This window comes from Eschrichtius robustus, chromosome 11 (assembly GCF_028021215.1).
Source record: "Eschrichtius robustus isolate mEscRob2 chromosome 11, mEscRob2.pri, whole genome shotgun sequence".
Lineage (NCBI taxonomy): Eukaryota > Metazoa > Chordata > Mammalia > Artiodactyla > Eschrichtiidae > Eschrichtius > Eschrichtius robustus.
Window position 1 is genome coordinate 34,430,605 of NC_090834.1, and position 13,783 is coordinate 34,444,387.

Sequence of the window (13,783 nt, forward strand, 5' to 3'; positions counted from 1 at the left end):
CCCACGTAATAACATTCAGGTGTAATAAATACTACTTTATAACTTTTAATCCTATATAACCTTGTAGTTGAGTGTTAAATTTATTCAGTTACCCACTTATTCAGTTAATCTTTTTCATATTTCCAGTGTAGAATTGCTGGTGATTTTTAAAAATAAGTTGTGTTTTTCTGCTGAGGTTGCTATACTAATATTTTTCACATTTATGTAGAAAAATATTTACAGGATCCAAGACAATTTGAGGAGGAATATAAGACTGAAGGGGCTTGTCCACTAGATAATGAGTTATATAGTAAAGTCATAGTAATTCAGATAGTATTGTATTAACACAAGGATGGACAAATAAAGGAACAAGATAAATAGCCCAGAAAAGATATATATGTATATGTGAATTTGATACATGACATTGGTATTACATATCAGTGAGAAAAGGATTAACTGGTCAATAAGTAATACTGAATGAATGGTTATTCTAATGAAAAATAAAATTAGATAATCACCTAACTGTTAAAAAAAATTCCTGATGGATAAAAACCCTAAAAGTGAACAGCTATGATTGAGAATCCAGGGTTTTAAACATATTTTTTGAGTTATAATCCATTGCAGTTATTGTCAGTAGGCCAATGGGAGCTTATTCACATTGGCTCCTGAGTCCTTTTGACATGGCCGTAGTAGTCTTTGATTGCTTTGGAGGCTGGCTTTGTACATTTCTTACCCAATACCTATAATTAGCCATTTATTCAAAGTGCTCTGGTTCCTTTAGTGGGAAATGGTATTTAAAGACCATAATCTGAATGTTTGTGGTACTAATTGTTATTAAGTTGTATTGTTTTTATAACCTGTTCTGTGGACACAGTTGGGTAAATACGGCCTTCTGGTTTTTTTAATAAAAAGCATCATGAACTCTAACTTCCAATTCAAATTCAGGAATTCAAGGTTTTATTTATCCTCATTGATTGTACAACTCCCTTTCTTCACACTGAAAAATCCTTATTGTCACCTGTACTCCCTTCCTGCCCTGTAGGCAATGATTTAAACATTTTGTAAATTTTTTTTATTCTAAAAATATAGTTTATGTACATTTATCCATATATCCCTTTTTCTTAGATAACTGGTAGCATACTTTTTTCCACCTTTTTTTTACTTACTAATAAATTATGGCGATCACTCAATACTAGTATATAGAGAGAGAGATTCCTCATTTCTGCACAGTACTCCAGTGTAGCACAGTGCTACTCTGCACAGTGTAGATGTAGCACAATATATTCAACTAGTCCCTGTTGATGAAAAGATCAGTTGATGGAAGAAAGAAATGGAAATTTTACTTGAGCCAAATTTTTTTTTAATAAATTTATTTATTTATTTTTGGCTGCACTGGGTCTTCATTGCTGCGTGCAGGCTTTCTCTGGTTGTGGTGAGTGGTGGGGGGGCTACTCTTCGTTGCGGTGCACGGGCTTCTCATTGCGGTGGCTTCTCGTTGCGGAGCACGGGCTCTGGGCACGCGGGCTTCAGTAGTTTTGGCACGTGGACACTAGAGCACAGGCTCAGTAGTTGCGGCGCACGGGCTTAGTTGCTCCGTGGAATGTGGGATCTTCCCAGACCAGGGCTCGAACCCGTGTCCCCTGCATTGGCAGGCAGACTCTTAACCACTGCGCCACCAGGGAAGCCCACTTGTGCCAAATTGAGGGTTATAACCCAGGAACAGTCTCTCAGAAAGCTCCAAGAACGGTTCTGCCTTTTACAGGTCAAAGCACAGTTATATGTTTTTGAGACAGAGGGCTGTATGTTAAATGATGTATTATTGACAGTTAATGTAATCTAGCGTGTAGTGGGTCATGGGTCATTGTGGCCCCATACAAGATTAAGAAGGACTGTTACCTTGTAAGGAGTTGGCTTGGTGCTAGGAGAATGTTGCTTTTTATTGTTGAGCAGGTATTCCTGCCAATGGAGAGGTTTGGTCGATGCATAATGCAGATACACAATGCACAGTAGAGGTGGGAAGAGGGGACAAAAGAGCAGAGAAAATTTTTTTATGTTTAAATTTTTCTTGTCTTGCCATAAAATGTAATTTTATTTCATATACCATAATGTATTCAACTACTTCCCTATTGATGGACATCTGGGTGGTTTCCAATCTTTTGCTATTACAAATAATGCCGTAATGAATAGTTATGGATATCTTGTTTTAGGATATGTTCCAGAAGTTGGGTTCTTAGGTCAAATAGCAAATTCATACGTAATTTTGCTAAGTATGATCAAATACCCCTCCCCCTCCATTGAACTGTTGGCATTTTGCAACCCAGTCAGCAATGTATGTAAATTCCTTTTTTCTACACAGCTTCATCAGGGGAATGTGTTGTCAAACTTTTGGATTTTTGCCAGTCTGTTAAATAGAATCTCAGTGTGGTTTTAATTTCATTGCTGTGTTATGAATAAGATCGATAATCTTTTTAGTGTATCAATTGCATATGTAATGGTTTATCTTTTTAAAAGTATAAAGGAATGTTAGGATTGATTATGTGGTATTATTAAAGAAAAATTATTCTGACACTTGTTAAAACATTAACAAGTAAGGAACTACAAGTAAGGAAGACTTTATTCAAGACTATTGCAATAAGAGCATTGCAATGGGGGAGAGAGATCAGGCTCAACTCTGAATACAGCAAAGATAGCTGAGGATTTGTAGCCAAACAATGGAATGAAGGGGTCAGTGGAAGAAAAATTACTTAGTGGAGACATCAGGGCAGGTGGATTCTTGCTGAAGATTGGCCAAGGGCTGATACATCAAAAGTGGAAGATAAAGAATTTAGTCAGATATCAAGGGTGGGAGCATTCTCACTAACCTGACTTAGCAGGATTCTTGCTAAGACTGGGCTAGACAGGCCAAAGATGGGGTGGGGGGTGACAAATGGAGAAGGCACTGACTTAAATCTACATAACAAACTTTACCCTGGTTTACCATGCCTTTCCTGGTAACTTCTGCATAACCGGCTTCCTCACACCCTTCTTTCTCTCTTTTGTCTTGAGCTGAAAATGGTATTTAAGCCTGTGGCTTAGTCCACCTCAGGGAGTTACTCATTTTTCCCTGGGTATCTCCCATGTATACATGAGGTATATACATGAAACTTCTGTTTGTTTCTCTTGTTAATCAGTCTTTTATTACAGGGGTGTCAGCCAAGAACTCAGAAAGGTAGAAGGAAAAGTATTTTTTTCTCCCCTACATTAGTATATACCGTAGGAAAGGAAAAATCTCTTCCTATGCCCAACTTAGGTTCTCCAGCTGGGGTCCTGTAAACTAGACTGGCCAAAAATAGATTAGCAAGAGAAAAACAAGCTAATTAACATGTGCATTGCACATGTACGAATAAGAACCCTCAGTGATGAGTAACCTTAAAGAGAGGGTTAGAACTTGGGTTTTAATACCAACAAAGGAAAAGAGGTTTGGAGCTTCTGGGTGAGTGAAGCAAGTTATAGGAAGGTGACCAAGAAAAGCATGGTAAAGGAGCTGTTTAGTAAGGTTTGTTATGCAGATCTGAGTCCTTGCCTTCTCCTTTGATAAGAGTTTTAATAGTACTTCTCTTCCAGATACTGAAGAGGGAGACACCTCTACAAATGAAAATTTACTTTAGAGCTTTTCATGATAGATCTCAATACCCTTTAGCTCAAAATAATCCATTTGCCAAAAGTACATTTTGGGGTGGCATACTCTGTTACCCCTCAGTACATGAATGAAATGTATACTTTCCTGAATTTTTGAAGTATTTTATTTAAAAAATTCAATAAACAAAACCCAACACATAAAGAACTTGGAAATTTTGGCCACATCACAATTTTCTTCCCCAACGTCTAGTTACTTAAAACATCCCAAGCATTACCTTTCTATCTGTTGAAAAAAAATCACTATATATCTGTCTTAATCATGACAGCTTTAAAATTTTGTTGTCTGTAGCAAAAGTCAAAATTTTTAAATATCAGAAATATTTAAAAGCTTAATTAGTGAACTTTATTTAATATAAAGTAGAATCTCAGCAGCTCTAATTGCAAAAAATCAATGAGTTAAAAGTTAGGATGATAAAGGTTTACATAAATGGATTAAAAATGGCCCCTGCATATTGGCCCTATATTGTTTACTTCATAGCAGATTGGGACCACTAGCTCAAAAGCTTGCCTCTGCCAAACTCAAATTTTTACACATCGAATTGCTTTGACTATATCCTAAATAACCATATTTTAAGCCATTTAGAGCCTGCCTGTTTTGCATGCCCAGCATCCGCAAGACAAACCTCAGCCTAAGAACCCAAGTCACTGCTACCCTTCCGAGATCCATGACTAAGCTGTCTGCAACATCACCTAGCTATGTAAGCCTCCTCTCTGGTTCCCCTCTTGCCTGGGAGTTCCCTTGTCCTCTTCCCCTTCTGGTGGTGGGCCCCCACCTGACTCTGGAAGGTCGCCTGCTGTGAGGGATTTCCCCTTGCCTGAACCTGCCAAGCACACCAAAATAAAGCTTGTTGTGTGCTACTGCCACCTGGTGGTCTTTTCTTTAATTAAAGTCCCGAAATCCTCGAACTCATAACAAAAGGAAAAGCCTTAACGATTGGAGAAAAAATAGTCACAAGAAGTCATGTTGGCAAACACAAGGCATAGAGGACCTTGTTCTTTCTATGCGTATTTCCTGTCAAGGGAGGAGAAGATAAAAGACTTCTAAGATCCAGAAAGCTGATGCAGATCTAGGGAAAGTTTTTCCTGTGGTTTTCCTGAAAATAATCATGTGAGAGAAACTGAGAAGTTGAATCTGTAGTAGAATTATTTGAAAGCCTTAGTAAAGTGCGATAAATAAATACAACTTTAGGTGACTTAGAAATTTGAGCTCTCTTCATAACATAGGTAAACTATGTTAGTGAAAACATACCCTTTTATAGATGACAGTGCAAAATCATTCTAATCTTTGAAATATGTGCAATATGTCACAAAAACTTGGGCATTACAGTGAAACAGATTTTGCTTTAATCTCTGCTGTTTCTCCTTGAGTTACATGCCTTTGAACAAATTATTTAACTCTTTCATTCATTTAAGAATCATGGAGCTGAGTGGCCAAGATAACAGAGTAGGAAGACCCTGAGCTCATCTCGTCCCACGGGCAAACCAAAATTACAGCTATTTACAGAGCAACTATTGATAAGAAAGACTGGAATCTAGAAGAAAAGATTGTCTACAACTAAAGCAATAAAGAAGGAACCACAATGAGATGGGTAGGATGGGAGGAGACACAGTATAGTCATGACCCATACCCCCTGGTGGGTGATCCACAAATGGGAGGATGATTACAATTACAGAGGTTCTCCCCAAGGAACAAGGGGTCTGAACCCCACATAGGGCTCCCCATCCCAGGAGTCCTATACCTGGAAGATGGACCTCCAGAATATTTGGCTTTGAAGGCTAGTGGGGCTTACTTTGGGGAGAACCAGAGGGTTGTGGGAAATAGAGACTCCACACTCAAAAGGCACATACAAAATCTTACATGTTCCAGGACCCAGGGCAGAAGCAGTAATTTGAAAGGAGCCTGGGTCAGAGCCACCTGATGATCTTGGAGAGCCTCCTGGAGAGGCAGGAGGCAAATGGAGCTCACCCTTGAGACATAGACAACCACTTTTGGCAGCTCATTCTACCCCTAGGACACTGGTGCTGGCAAGTGCCATTTTGGAATCCTCGCTCTAGCTTCTTAGCATCAGGACTAATAAGGCAGGCTGCCTTAAGACCCACTGAGCCCACAGACATCCTGAGATATGGTCATATCCAACAGAGGGTCCAGGACCTGGCTCCACACACCAGTGAGCCAGCACTAGCCCCGAGAACCCCAGGACCCTGCAGCTAGAGACCGTGGGACACAGCTCCACCCACCAGTGGGCCTGTACTAGCCTTGGGACCAGCCTCACCCACCAGTGGGCAGGCACCAGTCCCAGGATCTCCAAACCTGCCCACCAGGGAGCTGGCACTAGCCTTGGAACCAGCCACCCACCAGCGAGCAGACACTAGCCCCAGGACCCCCTGGGACCTGGCTCCACCCATCAGTGGGTCAATACACCAACTTCAGAACCCCAGTGCCCTGCAGCCAGAGATGTCAGGACCAAGCTCCATCTACCAGGCCAGAACCAGCCCCAGGAACCCCTTGGCCTTGGCCTTACCCACGAGTAGGTGGGCACAAGCCCCAGGACCACTGCAGCCCCACAGCCTGCCATAGCAGGACCCAGCCCATCCACCAACAAGCCAACACCAGCTCTGAGACACATTGGGCCAATTAGCCAGCTGCCCCAGGATCTGGCCCCATCCACCAGTGGGCTGACACAAGCCTTCAGGGCACCCCAGACCCCACAGGCAGCACCCACCCACCAGCAGACCAAACAAGCTCCAGAACCCTTAGGGTCCTACAGCCAATAATCCCAGGACACTGTTCTGCCCACCAGTCGGCCGGCACTAGTCCAAGGAACACAACAACATGCATACTGTCTTGTCAGCACCCAGTCAACCCACCAGCAGACCTGCCCCAGCCCCAGGACCCCATGTGCCCTGGCCCTGCCCACCATTAGGTCAACACCAATCTGGGAACCTTGGGCCAATCAGCCAGTGGACCCAGGATCTGGCCCCCGCTACCAGGGGGCTGACACTAGTTTCAGGACCCCAGGGTTTTGCACCCAGAGAACCCAGGACATGGCTCTGACTAAGAGTGACCAGCACAAGCCCCAGGACATCCTGAGCCCAGGCTCTGCCCACCAGCAGGCCAACACCAGCTCCAAGAGACTTTGAACCCCTCAGCCAGCCACCCTGGGATCCAGTCCCACTCACAGGTGGGCCAGCAGCCCACAGAACTCGCAGCAAACCACGTCAGGAACTGGCCTCACCCACCAGCAGGCTGACACTAGATCTAGGAACCCTGGCCCTGTAACCTGATTCTACCCACCAGTGAGCCTGTATTAGCCCTGGGAACCCCATGAGGCTCTGCAGCCAGCCGCCCCATGACCCAGCCCCACCAACCAGTGGCCAGCAGTCTACATACTGGGAAGAACTTGGCAACCAACCAAACTGGGGGCCAGCCACACCTACTAGACCACACAAAGTAGTCAGCCCACCACAACAGAGGACGAATGCGGCCCACATTGGGGGCACCCCTAGAGCGAATAGCTCTCGTGACCAGAGAGGAGTGTGCTGCTGGGATGTGTCAGATGACTCCTACAAAAGGCCACTTCTCCAAGGTTAGGAAACATAACCAACCTATCAGATACACAGAAATAAAAATAGCAAATTAGGCAAAATGAGGTGACAGAGGAACATAAAGATGATCAAAGAACTCAGGAGAAGACAGAATGGACAGAGTGAGATGTTAGACGTTTTTAACAAAGAGTTAGTTAGAAAATATAAAGAAGAACCAGAGGTGAATACAAAAACTGAAATGAAAAATATAGTAGAAGGAATCAAGAGTAGATTAGATGCAATAGAGGAACAAATCAGTGAGCTGGAAGACAGAATAATGGAAATCACTGATGCTGAAAAGAAAAAAGAAAACAATAAAAAGAAATGAGGACAGTTTAAGAGATCTCTGAGACAACATCAAGTGCACTAATATTCACATTACAGGGGTCCCAGAAGGAAAAGAGAGAGAAAGGGGCAGAAAACATATTTGAAGACATAATAGCTGAAAAATTCCCCAACCTGGGAAAGGAAACAGGCACACAGGTCCAAGAAGCACAGATAGTCACAAGCAGGATTAACCCAAAGAGGACCACACCAAGACATAATTAAAATGTCAAAAATTAAAGAGAGAATATTAAAAGTAGCAAGGGAAAAGCAACAAATACAAAGGAATTCCCCTAAGGCTATCAGCTGACTTTTCAACAGAAACCCTGCAGGCCAGAATGAAGTGGCATGATTTATTTATTTATTCATTCATTTATTTATTTGGTTGTGCTGCACAGCTTGTGTGATCTTAGTTGCCCAACCAGGGATCAAACCCATGCCCCCTGCATTGGAAGCATGGATTCTTAAGCACTGGACCATCAGGGAAGTCCCTGGCATGATATATTTAAAGTGATGAAAGGGAGAAACCTACAACCAAGAATACTCTACCCCTCAAGGCTCTCATTCAGATTTGATGGCGAGATCAAAATCTTTACAGACAAGCAAAAGCTAAGAGTTCAGCACCACCAAACCAGCTGTACGAGAAATGTTAAAAGGACCTCTCTAAGTGAAAAAGAAGAGGCCACAACTAGAAACATGAAAATTATGAAAGAAAAAATCTCATTGGTAAAAGCAAATATACAGTAAAGGTAGGAAATCAACCATGTATAAAGCTAGCAGGAAGGCTAAAAGACAAAAGTAGTAAAGTCATCTATATCTGTAATAAGTGGTTAAGGGATACACAAAATAAAAATATATAAAATATGATGTCAAAAAGAGTAAATGGGGGAAAGAGGAGTAAAAATGCAGGGTTGTTAAAATGCATTTGAAATTAAGAGATCACAACTTAATATAATCACATATATGATTATATATATATACATATGTATAGATAGATGATAGATAGATAGATAGATTGCTACATATAAACCTCATGGTAACCACAAACCAAAAATCTATAATAGATACACACACACAAAAGAAAGGAATCCAAACATAGCACTAAAGATAGTCATCAAATCACAAAGAAAGAGAACAAAAGAAGAAGAAAGAACAACAACAAAAACTACAAAAACAACCCCCCAAAATTAACAAAATGGCAAGAAGTACATACCTATCAATAATTATGTTAAATGTAAATGGACTAAATACTTCAATCAAAAGACATAGAGTGGCTGAATAGATACAAAAACAAAACCCATATTTATGTGGTCTACAAGAGACACATTTCAGATCTAAAGGCACACACAGACTGAAAATGAGAGCATGGAAAAAGGTATTCCATGCAAATGGAAATGAAAAGAAAGCTGGGGTAGCAATATTTATGTCAGACAAAGTGGACTTTAAAATAAAGAGTGTAACAAGAGACAAAGAAGGACATTACATAATGTTCAAGGGACCAATACAAGAAGAAGATATAACAATTGTAAATATATATGTATCCAACATAGGAGCACCTAAATACATAAAGAAAATATTAACAGACATAAAGAGAGAAACTGACAGTAACACAATATTAGTAAGGGACTTTAACACCCCATTTACATCAATCAACAGATCATCCAGACACAAAATCAATAAGGAAACACTGGCCTTAAATGACACATTAGACCAAATTGACTTAATAGATAGATATAGAACATTCTAGCCAACAGTGGCAGAATATACATTCTTTTCAAGTACAGATGGGACATTCTCCAGGATAGATCACATGCCAGGCCACAAAACAAGTCTCAATAAATTTTTAAAAACTGAAATTATACCAAGCATCTTTTCCAACCACAATGCTATAAGACTAGAAATCAACTACAAGACAAAAAACTGCAAAAAAACCACAAATATGTGGAGATTAAACAGCATGCTACTAAACAAAAAAAGGATAAGAGAAGAAAAATTTTTAAATACCAGGAGACAAATGAAAAAAACATGATGATCCAAAATCTATGGCATGTAGGAAAAACATTTCTAAGAGGGAAGTTTACAGCGATAAAAGCCTACCTCAGGAAACAAGAAAAATCTAATAAACTACCTAACCTTACACCTAAAAGAACTAGAAAAAGAAGAACAAACAAAATCCAAAGTTAATATAAGGAAAGAAATCATAAAGATCAGAGCATAAATAAAGTAAATAGAGATGGAAAAAACAATAGAAAAGATCAGTAAAACTAAGAGTTGGTTCCTTGAAAAGATAAACAAAATTGATAAACTGTTAGCCAGACTTGCAAGAAACAAAGAGAGGACCCAAATCAATAAAATCAGAAAAAAAAGAGATGTTACAAATGATACCACAGAAATCACAAAAGATTGTAAGAGATTACTATGAAGAATTATACACCAATAAAATGGATAACCTAGAAGAAATGGACAAATTCCTAGAAACGCACAATCTCCCAAGACTGAATCAGGAAAAAGTAGAAAATAAGGACAGACCAATTACTAGTAATGAAATTGAATCAGTAATTAAAGAAAAAAAAAGCTCCCAACAAACAAAAGTCCAGGACCAGGTGACTTCATATGTGAATTCTACCAAACGTTTAAAGAAGAATTAACACCTATCCTTCTCAAACTATTCCAAAAACTTACAGAGGCAGGGACACTTCCCAACTAATTTATGAGGCCAGCATCACCCTGATATCAAACCAGACAAAGATATTACAAAAAAAGAAAATTACAGGCCAATATCACTGGTGAACATAGGTGCAAAAATCCTCAACAAAATACTAGCAAACCAAATCTAACAATACATTAAAAGGATCATTATCAAGTGGGATTTATACCACAGATGCAAGGATGATTCAATAACCACAAGTCAATGTGACAGATCACATTAACAAACTGAAGAATAAAAAATCATATTATCATCTCAATAGATGCAGAAAAAGCTTTTGACAAAGTTCAACATCCATTTACAAAAAAAACTCTCCAGAAAGTGGGTATAGATGGAACATACCTCAACATAATAAAGGCCATATATAACAAACTGACAGCTAACATCATACTCAATGGTGAAAAGCTGAAAGCATTTCCTCTAAGAACAGGAACATGACAAGGATGCCCACTCTCACCACTTTTATTCAACATAGTATTATCAATAGAAGTCCTAGCCACAGCAATCAGAGAAGAAAAATAAATAAAAGGAGTCCAATTTGAAAGGAAGAAGTGAAACTGTCACTGTTTGCAGATGATATGATACTATACATAGAAAATTCTAAAGACACCCCCCAAAAACTACTTGAGCTCATCAACAATTTGGTGAAATTGTAGGATACAAAATCAACAGATAGAAATCTGTTGCATTTCTTTACACTAACAATGAACAAGAGGAATTAAGAAAACAATCCCATTTACCATCACATTAAAAAGAATAAAATACCTAGGAATAAGTCTAACTAATCTAACTAAGGAAATAAAAGACCTGTGCTTGGAAAACTATAAGACACTGATGAGAGAAATTGAAAATGACACCAAATGGAAAGATATACTATGTTCATGGATTGGAAGAATTAATATTGTTAAAATGCCCGTACTATTCAAGGCAATCTACAGATTCAATGCAATCACTATCAAAATACCAATGGCATTTTCACAGAACTATAACAAATAAATCTAAAATTTGTATGAAAACACAAAAGACTTCGAATAGCTAAAACAATCTTAAGAAAGAAGAACAAAGCTACAGGTATCAAGCTCCCGGATTTCAAACTACACTACAAAGCTACAGTTATCAAAACAGTATGGCACTAGCACAAAAACAGACACATAGATCAATGGAACAAAATAGAGAGCTCAGAAATGAACCCAAACTTATATGGGCAATTAATGTATGACAAAGGAGGCAAGAATATACAATGGGGAAAAGACAGCCTCTTCAATACATTTGTGAAAACTGGACTGCTACATGCAAAAGAATCAAACTGGACTACTCTCTCACTCTATACACAAAAATAAATTCAAAATGGACTAAAGACTTAAATGTAAGACTTGAAATCGTAAAACTTCTAGAAGAAAACATAGGCAGTATACTCTTTGACAGCAGTCTTTGTAATATTTTTTGGATCTGTCTCCTTGGGCAAAAGAAACAAAGGCAAAAATAAACAAATGGCACTACATCAAATTAAAAAGCCTTTGCACAGCAAAGGAAACAATCAAGAAAACAAAAAGGCCACTTACTGAATGGGAGAAAATATTTGCAAATGATATACTGATAAGGAGTTACTATGCAAAATATGCAAATAACTCATACAACTAAACATCAAAAAAAAAAAAAAAAAACCACAAACAATCCATTTAAAAATGGGCAGAGGATCTGAATAAACATTTTTCCAAGGAAGATATACAGATGGCCAACAAGCATATGAAAAAATGTTCAACATTGCCAATTATTAGTGAAATGTAAATCAAAACAACAATGAAATATCACCTCACACCTGTCAGAATGGCTATCATCAAAATAACCACAAATAGGGACTTCCCTGGTGGCACAGTGGTTAAGAATCTGCCTGCCAATGCGGGAGACACGGGTTCAAGCACTGGCCCGGGAGGATCCCACATGCTGTGGAGCGGCTAAGCCCCTGCACCACAACTGCTGAGCAACCCCCGCTCCCCACAACTAGAGAAGAGCCCGCGCACAGCAACAAAGACCCAATGCAGCCGAAAATAAATAAATAAAAATAAATTTATAAAAAAAAAAAACCACAAATAAATGTTGGTGAGAATTTGGAGAAAAAGGAATCCTGTACACTGTTGGTGGCAATGTAAATTGGTACAGCTACTATAGAAAACAGTATGGAGATTCCTCAAAAAATTAAGACTAGAACTACCATATGATCCAGCAACAGCACTTCTGGACATTTATCCGAAGAAAACAAAAACACTAGAGTATATATGCACTCCTATGTTCATTGCAGCATTACTTACAGTAGTTGAGATATGGAAGCAACCTAAGTGTCCATCAAGAGATGACTGGATAAAGAAGATGTACTATATATACATACAATGGAATACTACTAAGCCATAAAAAAGAAGGAAATCTTGTTATTTGTGACATGGATGGACCTAGAGGGTATTATGCTAAGTGAAAAAATTTAGACAGACAAAGACAAATACCATATGATTTCACTTATATGTGTAATCTAAAAACACAAAACAAATGAACAAACATAACAAAACATAAACAGAGTTATAGTACAGAGAACAAGGAGGTATATGCCAGAGGGGAGGAGGGCAGGGGGAGGAAAGAACTAGGCGAGGGAAGTTGAGAAACACAAATTTCTAGTTGCAAAATAAATGAGTCATGGTATTAAATGTATTAAATGTATTATACCTAAGTACTAGGGATGTAACATACAACAGGGTAAATATAATCAACACTGTTGTATGTTATATATGAAAGTTAGAGTAAATTCCTGGAGTTCTCATCACAAGAAGAAAATTTTTTTTCTATTTCTTTAATTTTGCACCTATGGGAGATGATGGATGTTTATTAAAGTTGTCATAGTCACTTCATGATGTATGTAAAGCAAATCATTATGCTGGATATCTTAAACTTATATAGTACTGTATGTCAATTATATCTCAATAAACCTGGAAAAAAAAAAGAATCGTGGAGTACATACCATGTGCACAAATTCTAAGGACAGTGCAAATAAAAAACAGTCCCTTCCCAAGAGCTCACAAACTAGCAAAAGAGACCAATAAATGAACCCTGTACAATGTGATAAGCACTAGCATAAAGTCAAGTACAGGGGCAATAAACGATCGTGAAGGAAAATCAACTATACTTCAATAAAATTAAAAATTTAAAAATATGGAGCATGAAGAAAACTTTTAACTCAGCCCAGAGGAAAGGGGGTGGATGGTGGATGGAGAGAGTAGCTTTCTAGAGAAGATATTTTTATAGTTACATATTACCTTTTAATAATTTCTGATGAGTCTGTAATGTCTTGAAATGATAAAATTAAGAGCAATTATATTATCTAGATCAGTACTGTCCAACAGAAATGTAATGTGATATACATAATTAATTTAAAATTTTCTAGTAACCATATTAAGAGAGTAAAAAGAAACAAGTGAAATTTATTTTAATAATATATTTATATAACCCAACATACCTAAATAT